This window comes from Idiotropiscis lumnitzeri, chromosome 13 (genome assembly GCF_059441095.1).
Source record: "Idiotropiscis lumnitzeri isolate Australia: NSW breed Sydney's pygmy pipehorse chromosome 13, RoL_Ilum_1.0, whole genome shotgun sequence".
Taxonomy (NCBI): Eukaryota; Metazoa; Chordata; class Actinopteri; order Syngnathiformes; family Syngnathidae; genus Idiotropiscis; species Idiotropiscis lumnitzeri.
In genome coordinates, this window is record NC_142403.1 from 12906015 (window position 1) to 12915816 (window position 9802).

At 41.3% G+C, this 9802-nt stretch overlaps 1 long non-coding RNA gene across 1 annotated transcript in view; it reads right to left on the bottom strand.

Annotated features, from left to right (window-relative positions):
• Window positions 1–889: 889 nt before the first annotated feature.
• The window catches only part of LOC148324434 (uncharacterized), a 29533-nt gene continuing 20620 nt past the window's right edge, over window positions 890–9802 (bottom strand). The window contains exons 6-8 of the long non-coding RNA XR_015846312.1: window positions 9680–9777; window positions 3474–3565; window positions 890–1863 (exon numbers count right to left, since the gene is read on the bottom strand). This is a non-coding gene — a long non-coding RNA (uncharacterized LOC148324434). The remainder of the gene's footprint in view (window positions 1864–3473; window positions 3566–9679; window positions 9778–9802) is intronic.

Here is a 9802-nt window from a genome sequence, read left to right on the forward strand (position 1 = left end):
AAGCAAGCAATTGGTATTATGCAAAAGTGTGAACGACCAGCTGTAGCTGTGTTGCTTTAATGATTGTTTTTAACTGCCATGTACTCTTCAGCGATCATGTCTGTGTCTCAAAGCTTTATTAGCAAACCTCTTTCAAGGTGATGTCGCATAGAATCAGGGGTCTGAAGGAGAAACGAGTTAGAAAGGGGTGTTTGCGCCGTTGTGGGCGTGAACACAGCTGACTTGTTTTCCGTCCAATGGAAGACGCTCCTCTCATTCTCTTTAAATTCATGCGGTCTACATGGCGCGAGCATAACGGATTTGCTGGAGTCCATGCAGGAGATTGGCGTGCACAAAGTACATTTATAAGAAGAAGCTAGAAAATCTCCACTTGCGGATGGTGTGAAGTTGGCCGCTGTGAAGTGCTCAACCTCAATCGGGAGTCAGTTTGTGTTTGGTGACGGGTTACATATCCTATGGCTAAGACTTTTTACACAACATTGGAGAATTCCAAAGCTCACAAATGTGAATTATATTTTACAAGTGCACACTTCCGTGCCATATGATCATTAAAAATTTTCTCATACTTAAAATTTGCAGCTGATGAGTGTCATACTGTAAGCGTGTGTCACATTCCTTCCAGTTCCACCCTGGAAATACCACTTATATTTTATTTGCCTAACATTGACGGAGCGTCACATTGGTTAAAAATTACACTGTAAAACATCAGCGTGCATTTTATGAGGAGAAAAGCTGTTAAACGCAGACCCCAGAACGTCAGCCGACAGCCTGTTGCAAGTGGCTGATGCATGGAGCAGCTGTCGGCAATGCTGATGTGGAGGAACAACCACAACCACGATGTCACTTGGCATGTGGAGCAGAAGAGATGAAGTGGACTGAGCGAAAAGGAAAATTGCTGCAGCTGCAGATCCTTTAAGGAGCGAGTGAGGGGGTTTGTGGTTGGCAAGAGTCAGCCATTGATTTTAATACAATGTTTTCTAGTCAAACTCAGGTTACATATTAGCGAAACAGAAAATACTGAAAATATTTTTGAAGAGCGTGTCGTTAAACAAATATTGAGAAATTCTATCGATCTGGATGGAACAAGCATACCATTCATTGTCTTTTGGTTATCTACAGTACATTGAAAAATAGAAGGCAAAACCCCAGAATGCTAAAACATATGTGAAATGCTAAAACAAAAATAGACCGATGGATAGAACGACAAGACAGATTTATTCCCATAAGGAAAATTAAGAGTCAGGTGATCCCAGCATGCACAGTGTACAGGAAATGGATTTCCACCACATTTCAATTCAAGCCTGAGGACCGCGCCTCACTTTCCATGCTCAATTCCAGCCAAAATGAATGGAAAGCGTATTTGCTCGATGTGCGAAAAGCACTGCAGGACTCCACTTCTACGACTTCCTCTGTAGCTGAAGCGTGACGTAGGCTACAATTCGCCATTTTCCACCAATCGTCTGCTATGATCATGCTCAGTCAATGAAATCGCATTGAAATGTGGGGTGTACCTAATGTGGTGACCGATCAGTTTTCTACATCGGAGTGCAAGCTTTCACTACCTGGAGGTGGGCAAGAAAAACAAGCAAAAAAATAAAACCCTCATGATTCTCCCGCCCAAGACAACACCTGGATTCTGGTAACACATTACACACGCTCTGTAACCTTTGATCTCTACAAGCAACTTCCTGCAATGATGTAATGATGATTATGTTTACTACCACCAACACATTCACCGACTCGCTTGCTCACACAAACCTCCTCGGACTCCAGACAGTTGCAGATGTTTACGTCATCACTAACCAATCCGAAGTGAGCGCGAACATAAGACGCCAAATGGAGCATATCATTGTTGGCGATGAGCTGGAAACACACAAACACATACACTTTGGAACACATAAAAACACACACACACACACACACACACACACACCTGGATATGATTCAGGAGGTTCAGATTTGATTGTTTGCGCACTTTTGTCAACAAGAGGACTTGTGTATGCAAGTCATCTGTGCAGAGGACACATTGTGCAAAAGTTTGACCCCAGGAAAAATGAAAAATTTTCATTCAGATATGGAATTTGTTTTTTTTAGATAAATCTGAAATTACGAATTGTGCAAAATTATACAGAAAGCATTGGTTGTACATTTAATAAAGGCTTTAATGATGGCAACAGTGGTAAATATTTTTTCTAGTTCCATTATTTTGTACGGGTAAAAAAAGTTTCGTACGTATGTAAATATCAAATATTGACCAATGTCTCATGACAGACTGTGTTGTACAATGAGTCACACACACACACAAATAAAAAAATCACGCTCACTATCACCATGCTTCCTGTTCTAATTCATCAAACTTTAATTCCCCGCAGCCGTTCCGCTCGTCCTCATGTCCTTGTTTCTCTGGACTCCATTGCAGAGCGTCTCTTGTTACCTTGTGCATGACCGCACGCTCACCTCTTGTTACGTTGGTGTGTGCGTGCGTGTGCGTGTATGCGTGGGGGTGTGCGTGTGTGTGTGTGTGTGTGGGAGTTCAGTGTGTGTAGCCCGCACAGACAAACACTTCTACTATGTACATCTGGCCTTAACTGGATTTCACAACTGTTCTTGGAGCATAAAAAGGAAGTTTTGGTTTGTGTATGTGTGTGTGTGCGTGTGTGTGTGCGTTGGGAGGGACTGAGGTGGTCAGGGTAAGGAGAGAGGATGAGGATGGGCCTAGCCTGCAGTTCCAAAGTCAAGAGAGAGAGAGAGAGGAAAGCCCTCCCACAGGAAACTAGCACTTCACTCCACATGGCCTTTTAAGGAAAAAAAAAAGGGGGGAAAAAAGACCTAGATATAGTTCACATTCCAAACGGCGAGGATAAAATAAGTACCGCACAGTAAACAATATGAATGAAGAAAGCAAACGCTAAATTAAACATGCACGGGTGGTTAGTGATATTTTCAAGTTTCCTATCTAGAAAGATTATGGCTGCCAGCCCTTTTTGAGGTTGTTGTTCCTACAGTGAGCCACAAAGTTTGCTGACTCATTATCAAGATTGTTGTGTGTGTATTTCCTCCATATGGGGTGGAAAAATGCAGAAAATAAGCATCTGATGTTGGACGGCATGGTGAGCTAGTGGTGAGTGCATCTGTCTCACAGTTCAAAACTGTAAAATTGTCCATAGATTCTGCGTGGGGAAAAAAAATAAATAAATGCGACTGACATTATCAAGTTTAGGGAAGCCACTTTTTGCACCCAGTGTTCAAAACAAACAATGTCCATATACTGCATTCATTAACAAGGAAGGGGTCGCCCTTTTCTTTATTCCCATGAGAGTTGAGTGGACAATGTGTGTGCCTGTGTGGGCGTGCGCACTCACAAACATGACATTGTGTGACTATGTCGTGCCCAATGAGAGGCCAGAAGAGCGAGCTAACTTCTTCGAAATCGCCCTCACCATCAGCAAAAAAACGTCAAGTGTCTCATTCACCTTCGTCTGCCCTTTATGCTGCGCGCAGAGTGCATCCAAGTTTCATCTGTGCGCGTGTTCACTGGAAACAGCTGCTGGCTTCTTGAAGGGATCTGCGTTAGAAGCGGCGAGAGTGAAGCATGACTGTAAAACTGCACAGCAATTAGCCCAACAGCCTATAAAATCAGTTCAAATGCAAGCGTTGGGTGGTATTTTTAAGCAAGGGTAATTCTTTCATATGCGGTGGATATAAAAAGTCTACACCCCCCTGTTCAAAGGCTAGTTTTTTTGTGATATAAAAAAATGGAACCAATATAAATCATTTAAATCAATCAAATTTGTGACTTATAAACTGTACAAAACAAATGAAAAAAAAAATATATTTTTGTGAGTGGAAGTAAATATAAGTAAATGAGATAATGTGGCTGCACAAGTGTGCATACTTGCTTATATTCAGAATTCACCAGTGACATTGAAACCACAATATAAAATGCTTATTATTCAACCCAAATAAAGTTCAGCAGCTCATGCAGGCTTTTCCTGACATTTTTTTCTTGGTGCTATCGTTTTGCCCTTCATGGAGGTTTGCTCTCCATTTAACCACATCACCATGTCATCTCTATTTTTACAATGTTCAAACTGGCACTTGAGCAAAGCCATGCTGCAGAGGTTATCTCACCGCTGCACTTAAAAAGCTCACGCAGGAAGAATGCGTGACGTTACTCGCTCTGCTGATAGGCTACCGGAACCGTGAACCATTAAAGGGTGCTGCCACCGGCACCATCATTTTAGTTACTCAACCAACCAAAAGCAACAGATGCATTGACTCTGGCCTAAATCTGCTTCCTGAAGTCAGTTGAGGACCTGGTCAGCCTTATTCCTGACCAAAGTTTTGGCCAGGCGGCGCTGGCCACAGTCCCTTCCCGCCCTGCGGCACCATGGATGTCACCCCACCCAGCCTGGCCCAAAAGTCTCCCGTCAAGAAGACTCAGCTTCCCACATGAGAAGCTCTCAAATGTCCAAAGTCTCTCAGTTCCTTTGCGACCTTCTCTAAACACCAATTATCTTGCACCTCATCCAAATTAGAATGTACTTTTATCTACGGTCTTTGGTACACATGGGAGGTTGTACATCAATCCTATGTCAGGCAGGGAACCATATTTGATAACTTAAGTGGGTGTCAATTCACACCATGACTCATTATGAAATTTCATTAATTTTCAACATAGACAATTTTCTCATACAGGACTTGTTTTAAATCACCGCCAAAATGTCATGAAAATTAAAATGCATAATGTCCATAACATCCATTAATTTGTTCATTATTCTTTAAGAAACATTCATTTAAGATGTACATTTTATAACAGATATTAAAAAATGATAAAGAGACATATTTGACCATGTAATCTACCAGGGGGAAAAAATGAATGAAATACAGCCTACATATAGTAATTTTGCAACAATATCTACGCATTTAAGTATTTATTTGTAATAATAGATTACATATTTCCAAATTCTCTTCAACATACCGCTACATTTCAACACTAACGGTTGAGGTCTTTTGTTATAAGCAGTCTCAACAAGAGGCAAACTACAATACACTAATTTGCTTCTTCCATCAATGCAGAGCGTTCTTTATTTTACATCATCTGATTTTTTAATGCATCGCTCTGTTTTGCTTTTTCTATCCCTCGTTTGCTGTCACACCCATTTTTCCTTTTGTAGCGCTCAGCCGTCAAGCAGTCACCAGTGAAACAGGCCAATGGCGCCCTCTTATGGAGAAAAGAGCATTACAATACTCGTGTCATGACTTCGCAATGCAATGCAATGCTGTATCACATTGATGTTTAAAATGGGAACTATTCCCCCCACAAGATTGATGGAATATATTAGCAATCAAGCATCCAATCAGATGATGCAAATTAGAAAATTAGAACACAAATTAAAACACAAACTCATATATAATAGGTACTAACAATAATTTTAAAAGTTACTCAAGTGCATGTAATTGAGCAAATTTTACTACTACCTGCCTCTGCAAGTTGCATCTTCTCATTTCATTCATCATTTTGTCAGATTTACTCATTCTTAAGTTGTTAATTTGTCATCAATTAAATATATACTGTTCACAATATTTCCTATTAACTTGTTTTTTGTTTTTCTTGTTTTGAAGGATAAACTGAATGGACACTGGTGCGACCGTTTAAAGAGGAAGCTCCATGCATTGGAGCAGGATCAATATTATAATTCAAGCGCAATAATAAAAACAAGTCTATTTGCTTTTTAAACTCAACTTGTTAGACTGAGCAGGAAAGCAAAGTTCCGGCAAAAGATTGACACGGTGCCATGGTTCCTTACGCGTCAAGGCTGCTTTCGGTTCATATCAAATGAAGATAACACTTTCACAGGAAGAGGATGTTCCTAAGTGGACTGATAACATTTCATGATAGCATGTGACCTTCTCCAAATGGTAGTTGTGGGGAGAGTTTCAGATCACAACCTTGAACCTAAGATGCTGTGGGTAGGCCATAGTTGTCTTTTAAAATTTACAGCATCAATTTTGACCAGCTGCACAATAGTGCACATGGTGAGGCAATCAAGTACAGTGAATGCATCAGACCCCGCCTCATATGTAGCGAAGTGTCGACAAACCAAAATTCAGATATGAACTCAGAGCTGAACAGGTGTGCGTCCTGTATGCTGCAGGTTCATATTTTGTCCTGCAGGGGGAGGCATTGCATGTGAAATGAGAAGCAGCTAGTTTAAAATCTCCATTCATAGGAATTTCACTAGAGTATGGCTGATTAAGACTTTTTTTGGGGGGTGGGGGGCACATTCATAAAAAAAAAAAAAATAATAAGAATAATTAAATCAAAAAGCAAGCAAACATGAGCTACCTTTCAATAATTCTAGCTAACCTCTCTTTCGCAGGGAAAATAAACATGCATTTTGGTGTCAAAAGGTGTTGCAGTACGTCTCAGCTCAACAATCACATCAGCATGCATTTATGTCAATACTTGAAACTACAATGCCCTCATTGTGTAGGGTGCTCACAGGCTGGATATTGTGCAGAAAAAAGGGAAGGCCTCAGCCCTCAACTGGGTCAACTTTGGGAAGAGGTGAACCGAGCGGGCGACCAGTCAGCAAAAAGTGATGAGATCTCATCATTCCCATAGCCTATGAACTCTGAGAGCCGAAGACAGCTGCGGGCGCACTAATTATCCCTGCCGGCCTTTGTCTGCCACTTTTGAACAGTTCATGAGATTGCAGCAGTGCCTTGAATTGTTCAGATTTTAGTTTTACCCAGTTGGATTAATTTTAAAGTTTTTGAACCAGACAAACCTACAGAACATTGCACATATCTTTATAAAAGGAGCGTTCAAGGTGAATGCCCTTAATTGACTTTGTCAAGCAACACCATAAAAGGTAACTACGGGATAAATGCAGATTTTAATTACAAGTCTTTGGATTACGGTAGGTCTCCAAGCATGTGTTTAGTTCAACTTGAGTGACTCATTGCCTGTTAAAATTCTGAGAGAACGGATACAGTTGCACGAACCCATATGGGAATGTGTATGTTATTCCGGGGGGTGGGGTGAGGGTGTTGGTGGGGTGGGGGTCTCTTGTGGGTGTGTCCCAGCAAGTGATGTCATTGACTTAGGTTCGGGTGATCCTCTCCTGGCCAATCGGTGGCCAAAGGCAAGTTTCTGGGGGAGGGGTTGCTGAGTGAATGATTGATTGGGTTTTTTTTGTTGTTTTTTTTTTGGCGTGGGGGGTTTTGATGTGGGGGTGGAAGGATACTGTGTGAAACATTGACATGTTGAGTGTAGTAGGCCTTCATGTGGTGTTGTTGGCCAAGAAGTTCTCCAGAACAGTTTTGGGCTCCAGTGACCCGGGTCGTCGGTCTGCATGTTATGTAATTTGGCTTCAACCAGACACACACTACACTTGGGAACTATTTTTACGATCCATTTGACCTCATTTGCACATTCCTCCACTTCACTCATCAATCAACAAGGACAGGCACCGGTGTCCAAACTACGGCCAGGGGGCCATGTTTTGGCTGACTTTTTTTTTTTAAATGGCCTGCAACATACACTTAAATTAACAATTGACACTTTCTATACTGAGTGGCAAGGTAGGCAAAAAGAACAACATATTTGCTCTCATCTCCCACTTTCTTGTTTTTTTCACTAGTAGCAACACAGCATTCAATACAATCTGCCTTGGAACCACCATTCTTGGCACCGTGTCAAGGTCACTTTAGCACAGATTCGGGGTGGAATCTAATAGTCGACTTGTAAACTTTGCTAGTCCGCATCAACAAGTTAACTTAACTACTCTGCATTTTTACAATGCTTATTGTTTGGGTCTATAAACTTTGCTTCTTGACTTCACATGCAACACTGAGTTGTGCGCAGTTGTCTCACACAGTGTAAGCATCATTTGCACCGCTTGCCATATAGTCGGGTATCTTTTGCTGTAAATTTGTAACATAATACCAATTAAAGAAAGATAGAAAGTCTGCCTGCTGCAGCAGCTTGTTCACACTCCTTTAGTTTTTTTCAACATACGGCCCTCAAAGGAAAATGTTGATTTAAAGTCTTCCTGATGAATTACACTACTGCAAAGTAAAAGGGACGTGTTTACAAGCACAAATGGTTCCCCATTTTGAAATGAGATCATAAAGCACTACGTACACAGAGATACTTTTACAAATGACTTGCTTCCTATTATTTTTCGACAGATTACATGAGTCTAATTTTAGGCCTTTTCTCGGAAAAGGTCAACATTTTGCTTTTCATAAAAGTCATTTGAAGCGGAACGCTCTGATTCTAAGAACCAGACCGCATTTGGGTGCAGGAAATGTGAAAATGTACGACTCCATGAAATGATGATGACATTTTGACATCATGCCGTAGCCACATTAGATGACATGGGGAAAAAAAAAAGCGATGCAATTTAGCAATACACACATTTATCTACCTGTCGTGCACCTGCTTTTGAAGTGGGAAATTTAATGACCCCTGGATTGAGTTTGTCTTCTTGATTGTGAATCTTCTTTTATTTAATTACCTCATGCGTGAATTGTACTCTACAAAAAGAGAACGTGATTTGTTTTGCCTTCCAATGCACTAAAACAACAAGCACATTTTTGTATGAATGCTAAAACATGCCCATCCATCTCATTCTGCTAATCTGGTGACAGATTGCGGGGGCGTCAGTTCAAGCAGCGAAGCCCAGACTTGCCTCTTCCAGCCACTTCATCCAGCTCTATCAGGGGGTGAACCCGAAGGCATTTCCAGGCCAACCAGGAAACACGCGGCTCTAATTTCATGAATGGCGCAAGTCTGCCACGTGAAACTGTGTAAATCTCGGCAGAGGGAGATGAGAGCAGGTGCTGGTCATTTAGACAGATGTGTGCAAGCCAGCACATTTGAGGGGAGTGTGCGCCATTGTGGGCGTGAACACATCAGATTCAAACTCGTTTGCTTTAAATCAAATGCAATGACAGTCTCGCATGGAGAGATCCTGGTACGGAAAGCATTGTCACTGCGCTTTCCCAGTGTGGCAACAGACGACATATGCAGGTGCCCTTATTTAATACAGAAAGAGGGTTTCGCCAGATCTTCCTAACAGACTCTCGCAATACGTTTGGGTCTGCCAGGTTAGACCGGCATCTTCCCCCATCGTTAGAGCCAACACACCATCAGGTGGTGATTGATGACGCCGCCAGCCTTCTCTTCACCCGAGCTCAGGAAGGGTTGCTTAGTGTGCATCCCATTATCTTATTGTAATTGTTGACCTTGATATATTGCACCAAACAGCCAGGACATTGAAGTGCCTCAATTTGTGATGAGTTAATTTTTACGTTGTTTTCTGCCGTCACAAAATCTTTTAGTGTCCAAGCAAATTTAAAAATGACATTTTAAACATTCAATAATAATAAAAATGACAAGGAACAGTCTCGTCCTTCGAAGACGACCTACACAGAACTAAAACGTGTTTGATCCTTATTCTTTAGGTCGTACTGGACTAAATAAAGCCTCCTGATATTTATTTAACAGTTTCATGTAAATTGCAGTCAAACACATTTCTATGTTGAAAACGTTCCACTTGAAATGCTACTGCTACATTTGTCCTTATTGTCATCATGATTATTCTTGTGCGGCGCCAAAGACAAGGGGTTTAAAAAAAAAAAGCCCAGGAAGAAGCAAAATACATACTTTTTTCGATGCTGTCCATAGGTGAAGTCTCACAAGATTTGCTGATGTCTCACTTTAGATGACGAATGACGACGGTTAAGCTTTTCAAGCAAATTCTTCTAAAAACAAAAACAAACAAAAAAG